Raw genomic sequence first — 13,383 nt, forward strand, 5'->3', positions numbered from 1 at the left:
ATAATAATAATAATCTGTCCGTAGTTGTAGAGGTTATATGTTTAATAAAAACGTCAGGAAACAACAAGTGTCTTATCTTTATCATTTCTCTAGATGCTTAAAAAAAATAATAAAATTTAATTATCTACCGTTCAACTTTTTTTGTAAAATAGTGTTATTTTTTTAATGCTGAATTTATTCCACAGGTGTGTTGCACACTGGTAATAAAATCATAAATTCATACAACTTTACTCAATCAGATGTAGTCGAAATTGGGAAAAATGACTGAAAGAGTAATCCCCTTAGGGGGTGACAGTACCTACTTAATCTTTGAATTTTTTTCCAGACGATATCTATGTCAGTGGAGTAACATAACGATCTTTATAAGAATTGTTCATTATTTGTTATATCTTGCCTCTTCTAAGTAGAAACAAAAACAAAAAACAAAAAAGTTGACAATCACTTCAATCAACTGACGAGCGGTACCTTTCATGTTTGATCTAATTAGTACTATAGCGACGACACCTCGGTCACTAATTTAAATTACTTCAGTCCGATTGGTACTGAGCTACGAATTTGGACTCAGATAATATGAGGATCACACTGTTTTGATAGCTAATTTACAAATTTCTTACTTACTTATTTAATATATAAAAAATAGTTCAGTTTTCTATTCAGCAATGTAAGTTTGGTAGTGATACAGGGCTTTTATAAATTATGCCTCACTATGACAGTTCTCACTTGTCATTAATAACATTTGTCACCTGTCATTTAAAGTCGTTTTTATTGTTTTAACCGTCGTCTTCGTTGATTCACTATTAAAGTCTCTCCAATCCCTTAAATGTGACATGTGGGGGCGCATACGTCGGGAGGGAAAGGAATCTGTAATGTCGGCTAAATGTCTGTCGTGGTCTGACTTTTTGACACAATTTGACATCATGTGTTTCGGTTTTTACTTGAAAAAGAGGCAAAATTTCGGTACCAGTGCCAAAGTCACAACGCCATGGGCGTGGATGATCTTCAAAGGGATATGCAGTAGGAAAGCTTTCTTTGAGGTGTTTACATTGTTATCGGAATGTGTCTCAGGAATTATGAAGCTGCATTCTGGATCACGTTTAGTACTTGCTGGGGAGCTTGAAGAAATAGGAACAGGTAGCGGTGACTTGGAACCATGGAGGAACAAAATAGGAACAGAGCCGGGTTTAAGTCTTATTTGTATAATAACAACTTCTCTCAAAGTGTTTACCACAAATGTATAAATTGTTTGCAGTATTATCACCTGAAATGGTTTTAATGGCTATACATTCCCTTAGGCATTGATTAAATACATATAGATAGACCCATGCTATTGTTTGGAGCGAACAGGCCAACGGCCGGCGAACAAGAGATGGCGCACCAACGGTCGGCCGTCAAACGCCGGCGAAAAGCTTGGACACCAATCACGCGCATAGGTAACACAAATCACACAAATAATATATTTAATGAATCTACCACTCGATAGAGGGCGACGAAAAAATGTGTAAAAATCTCATAGTCACCATTTAAATAATTTGCAACGTTGCCAGATGAGCCTAACACAAATTTGCCGTTATTTCTAGCCAAGTAGGTTTTATTTCGTTTAAAAGTTTCTGATAAAGAAATGGGATTATTATAATGAATAAAAATAAATAAAACAAACAAATTATTACTTGTTATTTTAAATACTTGTTAGTCCTAACATTATTATAAATACGGTCCGGTAACTCAAATTTTATAGAAAGAGTGAGATGTTTCAGGACGAGGCGACCGTAGGGAGCCGAGTTTTTAATTTCGAAACGAGTTCTGCGAAAAGAGTTATCGGAGGTATGTCGTTATGGATTTTATTTCATACTGTCAACATATTTTTTTTGTTCGATAAAATAATTACTATTTTGGAAAAAGTCCAAATCAAGTCACTTTTTCTGACATCGTTAGCAACCGCTGTTTGGCTAATGTTTTAATTTGTTTATTCGTGCAAATCAGCATCAAATGTTTAAACTAAAATTTATTAGTCTAGAGACGGACAGATATATACTAAAGACAAAACATATCCATTCATATATGTCTTAAAAAACGGGTAACATATGCCGCATAAACTAAAAAATAAGACATTTTCTTTCACATTTTATATTGTAAATGCAATTAAGTATATCGATAACTCGCTACTGAAAATTTATTGAAATATAATTTCTGCAAAAAAAAAGATTGTTGTGGTTTTATGGTTTATTGACATAGTTTACTTATTTAAAATGAATATTTTTCATACATAGCACAAGTTCTTGATATTATTTATTTTAATTTCAAATAATAATTGTGTTTCCTTTAGTTTTAACCAAGAAAATTTTTCGGTTATTATCCAACATACTTTTGTACATTAAGAAACTCCATTCTACGTCGCGGGACGTTACAGAACAATATTTAAGTAAATAAGCTTTTCCAAAAAGAAGTCGTTTTTATGTGTTTTAAAACTCACTCTTTTATCTCCGGACTTTCGGCTTTTTAGTGTTTCACTTCGACACAAGAATATAAACAGTGGAAAAATGGAACAGTCTTAAAAACTATTCATCTATTTGTTCTGTCTTGCAGCGAGAAAGGAATATAGCATATTGTACCCACATTTCATAGTAAAAATATGGATCCGGTTTAAAATTTTACCTACCTACTTAATTACGTTAACAAACTAAAATTTTCATTGAAGAGAAAGAGACAGACTGTTCTAGGAAACTTTATTACAAATCTCTTCATTTACGAGCTGCTGAAGGACCGCCGGTCTCATTGATAATTCTTACCTACTTCAGTTCTTACCTGGCTTGTACTTAAGAATGAAGCGAAAAACGTTCCAACAATAAAAACCAAAATGTACAGACTGGAAATATAGTAAATGGGGTAGTACCTACATACAAACGTATGCGTAATAGTTCGTTAGACATTAGGTATTTATCAAAATTAACCAAATCTCTTAGTTTACGCACTATTGGACGAGCACTCCTTAAAACGGTCAGAATACTTAATCGCATTATTCCATTCACACCTACCTTAAACTTTGCCAGATGAACCTAACACAAATTTGCGGATATTTCTCGTCAACCTGGTAATATTTGATTTTGAAGTTTCTAGAAGTATCTCAATGGGAATATTATAATGGACAAATAAAACAAACAAATTATTGTTATTATTATTTGTTGTTTTAATCCATTAGACGCTTATAGACTATCGCATACTTTTTTTGAAAAATCGGTAATAAATTCGGTGAAGCATCTTTGCCCCTTAATTCCTATGGGTAAATTGGGATTTTCAATAGAGATCGCAGAAACATTTTTTATGGTTTTATGGTTTATTTACATAATTTACTTATTTACAATGAATGTTTTTAATATATAATACAAGTTCTTGATATTATTTATTTTTATTACAATTAATAATCTTGTGTTATTTTTCATTTTCAACAAGAAAATTTTGTCGCTTATTATCTAACATATTTTTATACTTTTATAATGCGATTAAGTATTCTGACCGTTTTAAGGAGTGCTCGTCCAATAGTGCGTAAACTAAGAGATTTGGTTAATTTTGATAAATACCTAATGTCTAACGAACTATTACGCATACGTTTGTATGTAGGTACTACCCCATTTACTATATTTCCAGTCTGTACATTTTGGTTTTTATTGTTGGAACATTTTTCGCTTCATTCTTAAGTACAAGCCAGGTAAGAACTGAAGTAGGTAAGAATTATCAATGAGACCGGCGGTCCTTCAGCAGCTCGTAAATGAAGAGATTTGTAATAAAGTTTCCTAGAACAGTCTGTCTCTTTCTCTTCAATGAAAATTTTAGTTTGTTAACGTAATTAAGTAGGTAGGTAAAATTTTAAACCGGATCCATATTTTTACTATGAAATGTGGGTACAATATGCTATATTCCTTTCTCGCTGCAAGACAGAACAAATAGATGAATAGTTTTTAAAACTGTTCCATTTTTCCACTGTTTATATTCTTGTGTCGAAGTGAAACACTAAAAAGCCGAAAGTCCGGAGATAAAAGAGTGAGTTTTAAAACACATAAAAACGACTTCTTTTTGGAAAAGCTTATTTACTTAAATATTGTTCTGTAACGTCCCGCGACGTAGAATGGAGTTTCTTAATGTACAAAAGTATGTTGGATAATAACCGAAAAATTTTCTTGGTTAAAACTAAAGGAAACACAATTATTATTTGAAATTAAAATAAATAATATCAAGAACTTGTGCTATGTATGAAAAATATTCATTTTAAATAAGTAAACTATGTCAATAAACCATAAAACCACAACAATCTTTTTTTTTGCAGAAATTATATTTCAATAAATTTTCAGTAGCGAGTTATCGATATACTTAATTGCATTTACAATATAAAATGTGAAAGAAAATGTCTTATTTTTTAGTTTATGCGGCATATGTTACCCGTTTTTTAAGACATATATGAATGGATATGTTTTGTCTTTAGTATATATCTGTCCGTCTCTAGACTAATAAATTTTAGTTTAAACATTTGATGCTGATTTGCACGAATAAACAAATTAAAACATTAGCCAAACAGCGGTTGCTAACGATGTCAGAAAAAGTGACTTGATTTGAACTTTTTCCAAAATAGTAATTATTTTATCGAACAAAAAAAATATGTTGACAGTATGAAATAAAATCCATAACGACATACCTCCGATAACTCTTTTCGCAGAACTCGTTTCGAAATTAAAAACTCGGCTCCCTACGGTCGCCTCGTCCTGAAACATCTCACTCTTTCTATAAAATTTGAGTTACCGGACCGTATTTATAATAATGTTAGGACTAACAAGTATTTAAAATAACAAGTAATAATTTGTTTGTTTTATTTATTTTTATTCATTATAATAATCCCATTTCTTTATCAGAAACTTTTAAACGAAATAAAACCTACTTGGCTAGAAATAACGGCAAATTTGTGTTAGGCTCATCTGGCAACGTTGCAAATTATTTAAATGGTGACTATGAGATTTTTACACATTTTTTCGTCGCCCTCTATCGAGTGGTAGATTCATTAAATATATTATTTGTGTGATTTGTGTTACCTATGCGCGTGATTGGTGTCCAAGCTTTTCGCCGGCGTTTGACGGCCGACCGTTGGTGCGCCATCTCTTGTTCGCCGGCCGTTGGCCTGTTCGCTCCAAACAATAGCATGGGTCTATCTATATGTATTTAATCAATGCCTTAGGTAAAAGATTCATGTGGGGGTACCTACTTGTAGCATTGAAAACCTTTTTGCACCATAACCGTTTGTTCACAGTGTTTGAAGGGAATCTGTGCATTATTTTGTGGTCTCTAGGATCCTTGATTACCCTAAAAGCAGGCACAGAGCAATATGTTTTAGACATTTTGATAATATCAATTCAAGCACAAACTGTTTTGGCGCGTGACAAAACGGATTAATTACAGGTTCCTGTAACTCCCGAAGGGAGTGACATCTTTTGATATTTTCCCTTTTGACAAGTCGGACGATTGTAATCAATTGGAGAGACTTTAATAGTGAATCAACGAACACGACGGTTTTAACGTTTTTCAGGTGTCATTTACAGTAATTCTCGTTGATCGAAGCTCAAAACAACAAATAATCGTTTTCAGAACTCCTTGTGGTTGCGTACGAAAGTTTTGTTTTGGTGTTAGGAAGCGAACACCGTGAAAATGGTTTATTCTGTTGAACAAGACATTTTCATGGTTATGTTTTGTTAACGCAATGGGACTTCGTAAACGAAAAGTGTGTGTATTCTATAAGCGCTTGTAAGCAAGAATATCTGGCCAAATACCGTGATTTAATAATTCAAGAAACATCGTTAAAGGCTCACATTAAAGATGTAATCAACAGATTTGTTCGAACTGGCAGTCTCAACAAAGTGACATCTCGGGAAAGACGTTGAGTATTTGAGGAAGTTGTTGATGATTTGAGACAACTTGAACAGAGTCCGCAAACATCTTTGACAAAATTTCTTCTGCAGTCAGGAGTTTCTGTTGCAACATGAAATTGAACAATGGGAACAAAATGATGAACATTTTCAACATTTACTGTGGTGTTTAACCGCAATAAATTTGTTTCTTTTTATCGTAATGAATTAGTTTTATTTTTTAAAAAGATATGAAGCATTTAGGCAACCAATTATACAGATGCATCTGGTCTTTGTCATGCGTCCTTGGGCATTCAGTACGGTTCAAATCGAAGAGGCGGCACGTTTACATGACCTGCTGCGACCCTATAATCATTTATAGAAACCCTGTATATCATTTCATCTCATTTTTCGGTATACGTGTTGAAGTTGCCTAATGGAGATCTATAAATTGAGGTAATCGCAATATTAGAAATGTATACCGCAACATTCAAAATCTTATTCTGCAGCCAGAACGTCCACAGAACCTAATATTCAAATTTTAAGATTATTTCCAACGCAAATTAAGATGCCACCATATTTTAACGTAGAACGTGAATAGCAGTTTGTAATCTGAAATTGACTAATATTTATTAATCCTAGAGACTTAACATTAGACAAACTTCAGAATTTCGAAATCCCCTGATCCAGATTTCGTTACGGCACCGGTCCTAAAAAACTGTGCATACTTATAGCCAATAAATACCAAATGTAATAATTGGTACCACTGTGAGGCAAATTATTAAATGAAAAAGTTAAAGCTGGTGTCTGTAAATAGAAATCAAAACATTGACTCATTGACATTGAACTTTCTATCACAATAAAACATTTGTAATTACTCTTAATTAAATTTAATCTCCCTAATGCGATCACAAAAATAATCTCGTTAATATTTTGTTTTGAACTTAAAATATCTACTTTCAGGGCCATTTTATAGAATGTAAACAATTTAATGCCTTATATATAGATTTGATACAGCATTAACACCTGAGGATGATCAATTAATCGCACGACTCAGTTAAAAAAGCTTTTAGAAATCGGGTCTTAATTTATTGGAACATTACGTATTCCGTAGATAAGTAATGATAACTGCAGAAACACCTTTTGGCAATTTCGTCTTATCAAATATATGTACACAAAAAAAAAACATGAGATATAAAGTAATTTTCATTTTGATTCATTTTGTAGATTTAATTATTATTAAAACCTATGGATACTTGAGCGTTTATTTATAATTCCGTATTCAGAAGAACGAGAAACTTATTGATCTGCTGGTAAAGATAAAAAAAATGTGATATTTCTAACATTAAAAATCTGAACAGTGAATTGATTTATTATTATTGTTATAAATATTACAAATTTTATGGCACTGCAACAGAAATATTACAAATATTATGTTTTTTTATTGTTCGTTATATTGAAAAATAATGTAGCTGATAAATATCCAAGATAAGAATTAAGACCGTTAATGCCGTTGCTTTTAAAGTTCAAAAAATGACGCCAACGCCTAAAAATTTATTTGAACTGCACTCATAGTAACAAAAGTTGTATAAAATATGATGCTGTTGTTAGTTGTTACTTTAACAGGAGCTTAACATCTTCTTGTCAAACCTTTGTTAACATGAATATCGGGTTAATATTATATATATATTATAAATAGTCTTTTACGTAAGGAGTTTATAATAGAGGGCATTATTACACAAACGTGAAGATGACATTCTTTCAATACAATTACATGATTAATAATCAAGAGGGATTACCAGATCTTGTATTTTGGAATAAATCATGTCAAATTATGAAGCCTACTGATGTCCTTATCTTCCAAGATTCATATCATCATGCTTCAGAGATAACAACTTCCTTTATTAGATATCAAAAAAATAATAATTTTGACTACCTATTTATATGATCATAATTTTAAAGAAGCTAATTGTCTTACATTGTATAATAAATTATATACTTCAGTGAGATATAAAATGCCGATAGTGGTGGCTCAATGGTTTGTCACAATATTACACATTTATTAATTGAACCACACCGGTGACTGGAAACAGATACTTCTCGGGCACGAGCCCCGGCGCCCACACTGGATTACCCCTACTTTCATCCCTTTATTACAGAAAACCTTCGTTTAGTTTATACCAACAAATTACTAATTCGAAATGCTAGACAACAAAAGCTGGTCTGTAGTTTCGACCTCCTCACTTGATCTTATTAGTACACCACATTTCACGATGAACTCAATATTTTGTAGTCTTTGGGTTGTAATCTTCCCTGTTTTAACGGACATATTATTTACCAGAACAGGCAAAATTTAAAACTTGCTCCAAACTAAGAGCTGAGTGTAACATCAAGTTTACTTATACTTCATACACATAGAATTTAAGTGAGGATCTTAATTCTAATCTTAAAACTTTCTGAAAACATATCAACGTCGTCAGAAAGACAGGCTCTTTGCTCTCTGTTACCAAGCTTGCCTAGAAAATGATTTCAAATTCTCAACGAATACATAGTAGATAGGAGTATATTCGCGCAAGCTATTTTATCAGTGCTGCCTTTTGTAGCATATATTAATTATATAAACGAAGTAACTACTGGTTTTCTTACAATAATTTAAGAATATTCGAAAAATCAACGATTCAATTAAAAGTTTAGGTGTCTATATTGATTGCGAATTAAAATTTCACAAGCGCGTTAATACTTAGTGTTCTGGGTAAATGTTATGCTAAGTTTGAATATTTGTATCAATTTAAACAGTATCTAGATAGCAGTACTAAATAGAAACTATGCAATACCCTAATGCTTACAATCTTTTTATTAGGTACTCTTCAATTTTAGACATTATTTTAATTTTTGCCAACTCAAATGGACCGTTTTGCTATAGGTCCACTCAAAATCAATCAGATTTCATTTTCTTTTATGCGGCCGCTGATGTACGTAATTACTGATTATAGACGAGTTCTTCCAAAGTATAAACATGAATACTCGAAATTAACCATGTAATTTTTCAAAGAAGCAGGTTTTGTTTCGGGGGCGAGGAAATTTCTGTGGCAGTTCGACAAATTTTTATTTATTGCCTGACTGTGAAACTATGCATCTCTGTATAGAAAGAACACTATAACAGTACCTAGTAAAATTTTATTGGTATTTCAAAGTTAACTATGAAGGTTGGACCCACAAAACCATAAATCACAAATCCAATGCAACCCTGGATGTTTCTAGCCCACTATACACTGGCGGCATGCTCCTTTCATTGGCGTCATTATCCCCCTGCATTGTCCGAAAATCCCTCAAAGTAGCAGTTGTAAAATTTTACTTGGTACTGTTGTAGTGTTCTTTCCTTAACAGTATCCTCTGTAGGTATTTTTTACTGTTATGCAAAGAAAGTTACTAACTCTGTGTATTGAGAGGTATCTACCCACTAAGCGATTTCAGATGGTCTGTGGCTTATGAGCTAGAGTACTGACACTTGACTGTCTGTGGTACACTTTTTTGCTTGAAAATTTAGTACATATAAAGATCAAAACAAAAGTGTGCTAAAGCTATTTAACCAGAACTGCAACACAGTTCAACAGGTCCAGTTTCATACATTTTTCAAATTTTCTTTTTATAATAACACCTAAAATTAAGCAAATAACCAATGTTGTGTTACCAAAATTTTTACAAAACCAGAGAAACCATTTATTATTTAATCAATAAAATTAACTGATTTATTAACTTTACGACATATAAAGTGTCTATAAATGATTCATACATCGCAATGATAAGCACCTCTGTAAAACTGTTGTTTCAACATTTTTATGACTTCAGTATTTAAATTTTGATTGTAAAAATACAACTGTAGGCATATGAAAACATTGTTTCTTGCAAGCGGTAACTCTTTAATTTAAGAGAACTGGATAGACATTTATTAAGATCTGTATAAACAAAATGAAAAAAATCATAAATTACAAACGACGATGTATCTCGAGGCACATTTTTTAACAAACACATACATTTTTATTAACCATTACCCTAAAATCGCGCGTATAGTCCGCGGACTATACGTTGTTTTTCCTGACGCCGGGTGCGGACTATATGCGAGGCGGACTATAGGCGAGGGCGGACTATACGCTGTAGGAAAACCAACAAAAAATTTAAACGCAAAATAAAAAAATGTATTGGGCATTCTCAATATAAATGAAAAATAAAATATATAACAAAAATAAAAGGATTCTCAAAAGTACCTAGATACTTAAATTTAGGTACCTAAATAGGTAGCAAATATCGAACCATATCGAACCATACGCACATTGTCCGCGGATTATACGCGAGGTTGCGGACTATCTGATTTTTAGGAGGCAGATTTAAACACTGCGGACTATACGTGAGGGCGGACTATGCGCGGGGGCGGACTATACGCGCGATTTTAGGGTAGTATCCTTTCAATAACCCTAAAATGCAAGATTTTGGAGCATTTGGTTTGCAATTTAAGGTTTAATCATAAAATATTGTTATACAATTTTGATTTTTTTTAAACCTGGAAGTCTAGTAAAAACTCAAGTTCAAAAGTAAGTTATTTTATAACATTTCAGCAATATACATTCTGTAAAATTGTAAGATGACATCATCAATTTGGGGGGAGCATAAACGGATAACTTTTAATTAACAATTTACCATGCTTCTTATAACCTTAAAACGTTTGCAAGATTTCAGAACACTTGATTTTACAAGTTCAAAGTTATATTGTAAAACGCTGTTATACTATATTATTTTTTTCCCAAAAATCTAGATGTTTAGGATAAAAACTGAACACGGATTCATGAACCATAAATACGGGAGTATGTTATTTTAAAGCATTTAAATAACGTTTACTATTGTAAAATCTGGAGAAGACATCATCGAATTGTTGGTGGAAATAACTAAACGAACTTTGGTCAGCGTTTTGCCTTCTACACGATATTTCCAAAATACATGCAGCGTGCCAGAAAATCAGTGTCATTCCACTCTCACAAAGTGGAATGACACTGATTTTCAACAAAATAAGGTTACAACACCTTTAGGTATTGTAACCTTATTTTTTCAGTTTTACTATCTTTGACTGCTAGCATGCTAATATGAATGCAACGTGACAAATCTTTTAAATTTCAAACAAGTAACAATAAAACATAGATACCATCAGAAGGTTTAAAATGACAAAAAAGTCGTCAAACATTTCTTGGCCGCGACTGTATATAATTTAATTATAGTAATATAGGTCCAAAAGCTTCGGAGATTATCTGTCTAATAAAAATCGACACAGACAGATAGACTCCAGACGACAGATAACAAAAATTCGTACACTAGAGACCATGAAAGGTAGAGAAAACATGAAAGTAGCCATTCCCCAGAGGGGCACTATTACAGCTTATCCTCTGGAAATAAATACACATTTTTTACTTCCTGAGCATAAGTTAAGGAAGTATTGTAAGCGAATCCGTCGGCCGACTCTCTACTTTTAGTTTTCTCGGCTTTTCATGACCCCTACAGTACGTAGTAATAGGTCTCCCGTTTTCATGCGTCTGTTTGTCTGTCTGGCGTCTGTATTCATTTTTATTAGATAAGTAATCAACGATACTACTGATTACTAAATCACAAAAAATTAACACAGTAAAATAGTATGTTACCACTAACTCTGGATATAAGCGAGAGCAGTCAAGTGGTTAAGGCCTCAGCATGAGGACCGGAGGTTGCTAGTTCGATGCCGAACTTCGCCAGTACTTTCTTTTTTTCTCTTTTTGTCTCGCGCTGTGTATTATCTAGTTTAAGACGCATAACAAATTTTTTATTGATTAAATTAAGAACGGTCATCCCATTTTCTCGAAAAGGTGAGAATACGCACGTCTTTATTTAATAAAAATTATAATAATATTATTCAGAACATTCTGTTCGACTGTGGCTTAATTAATGGTTTTAGTCCTCTGTTTTGAGGCGACAGATTCATTTAAAACAAATAAATTTCTACGTGACATTCTTCCAATGTATAAAAAAAACACTTGAAGCTAAAGTTTGTTATTGCTGAGAGGCCATTTTTTCCCGCTGGTTACCAATTTCAAATTTATTTTAAGTTGTCCGTACTTGTGCAATTTGCACAGTCCCTTGTAAAATTGCACAAGTACAATTGCGCGCCGTGGGGATTGCGGATGTGTTATTTATGCATTTGGTTTTTACTTTATACAGGTTATTGCAAAATAAACATCGTAAAATATGATTTTATAATTTTTCAAAGAAGCGGAATTTGTTGAACTTGTACGTCAGAAGGTAGTAAAGTTCTGTCGAAATAAACTTCGACCAAAGATAGGATTCGTTTTTATTAAAGTGCTTCAAAATTAAAACCCCGCCTGTAAAATGCAAAAAGGAATCGATTAGGTATATTTTCCACCTTCTGGCGTTTGTAGATTCAAACAATTCATTAAAAAGCTTCAGAAATTATACTTTTCAAGCTTTTTTTGTGTTTTTTAACGCTTACGGCACCCATTTTAACCAATAAATTTGGTTTTTTTTTATTGTAATAATACAGAAGGGTGTGGTGTTTGTCGTGAGTCCTTGGGCATTTAAATAAAGTCCATATAAAGTGATAGGCGGCACGCATCCATGTCCTACTTCAACCTTATAATCACTTATAGAAACCCTGTACAATCCAACAATCCACAATAGATTTCCGTATACAAATAAAAATATAATGCTGGTGAAAACATCAATATCAAATTAATTTTGCAGCAGGCAGAAAATTTGCATTGTTCATCATTTGAGCTCAAACTGAATAACTTTTCGATGCGAAATTGCGATTAATGCAAATGCAAGCTAAAATCAAATGGTCATAAAAAATAAAATAATGCCATGGTTAACAGTAAGACTTTTATGCATTCTTTGAAGTGACACCAAGAATTCTCGGCATTAAAAATATTACCCAATAGCGTTTTCAATAAATTGCTCAGAAGTGTCGAAATTTACTCACAAATATTACCTTTGAAATTTCTGAAGACTACACTAACACATGAGAGGAAATATCGACGAATATTTAATTATTTGTGTAGACTTGTTTAACATACATTAACAAATCCAAAGAGTAAAGGTATGTTTTGTAAACAACAATTTTGAACTTACCGGTAAACTCAAAAAAACTACATCAAAAAATGCTGCAAATGTTATTTCGACAGAACCGCTCTCGCTCCTGAAGTCCAATAAAAAGTTTTTTGGGAGGAGGTAAACGGATAAATTTTGATTAAGTACGGCTTAACCATGCTTACGACAAACAATATGTTTGCAAGATTTCAGGGCATTCGGTTTTGCAGTTTCAAAATTAAATTGCAAAGTGTTGTTATATAATTGGAGTTTTGGTTCCAAAAATCTGCAATGTATAGGGTAATACCTCAACACGAATCCATAAACTACACATGCACGAGTATGTTATTTTATAAAATTTGTGTAACATTTATTCGGC

General features: G+C 32.6%; 1 protein-coding gene across 1 annotated transcript in view; it reads right to left on the minus strand.

Moving 5' to 3' along the window:
* Window positions 1–13,383, minus strand: part of LOC135134791 (excitatory amino acid transporter 3-like) — a 42,334-nt gene that overhangs the window by 21,459 nt on the left and 7,492 nt on the right. The window lies entirely within an intron of this gene.

The sequence above is a fragment of the Zophobas morio genome, unplaced genomic scaffold, assembly GCF_036711695.1.
Source record: "Zophobas morio isolate AGI-343-1 ecotype UQ-CSIRO unplaced genomic scaffold, CSIRO_AGI_Zmor_V1 ptg000024l, whole genome shotgun sequence".
In the NCBI taxonomy this organism is placed as follows: Eukaryota; Metazoa; Arthropoda; class Insecta; order Coleoptera; family Tenebrionidae; genus Zophobas; species Zophobas morio.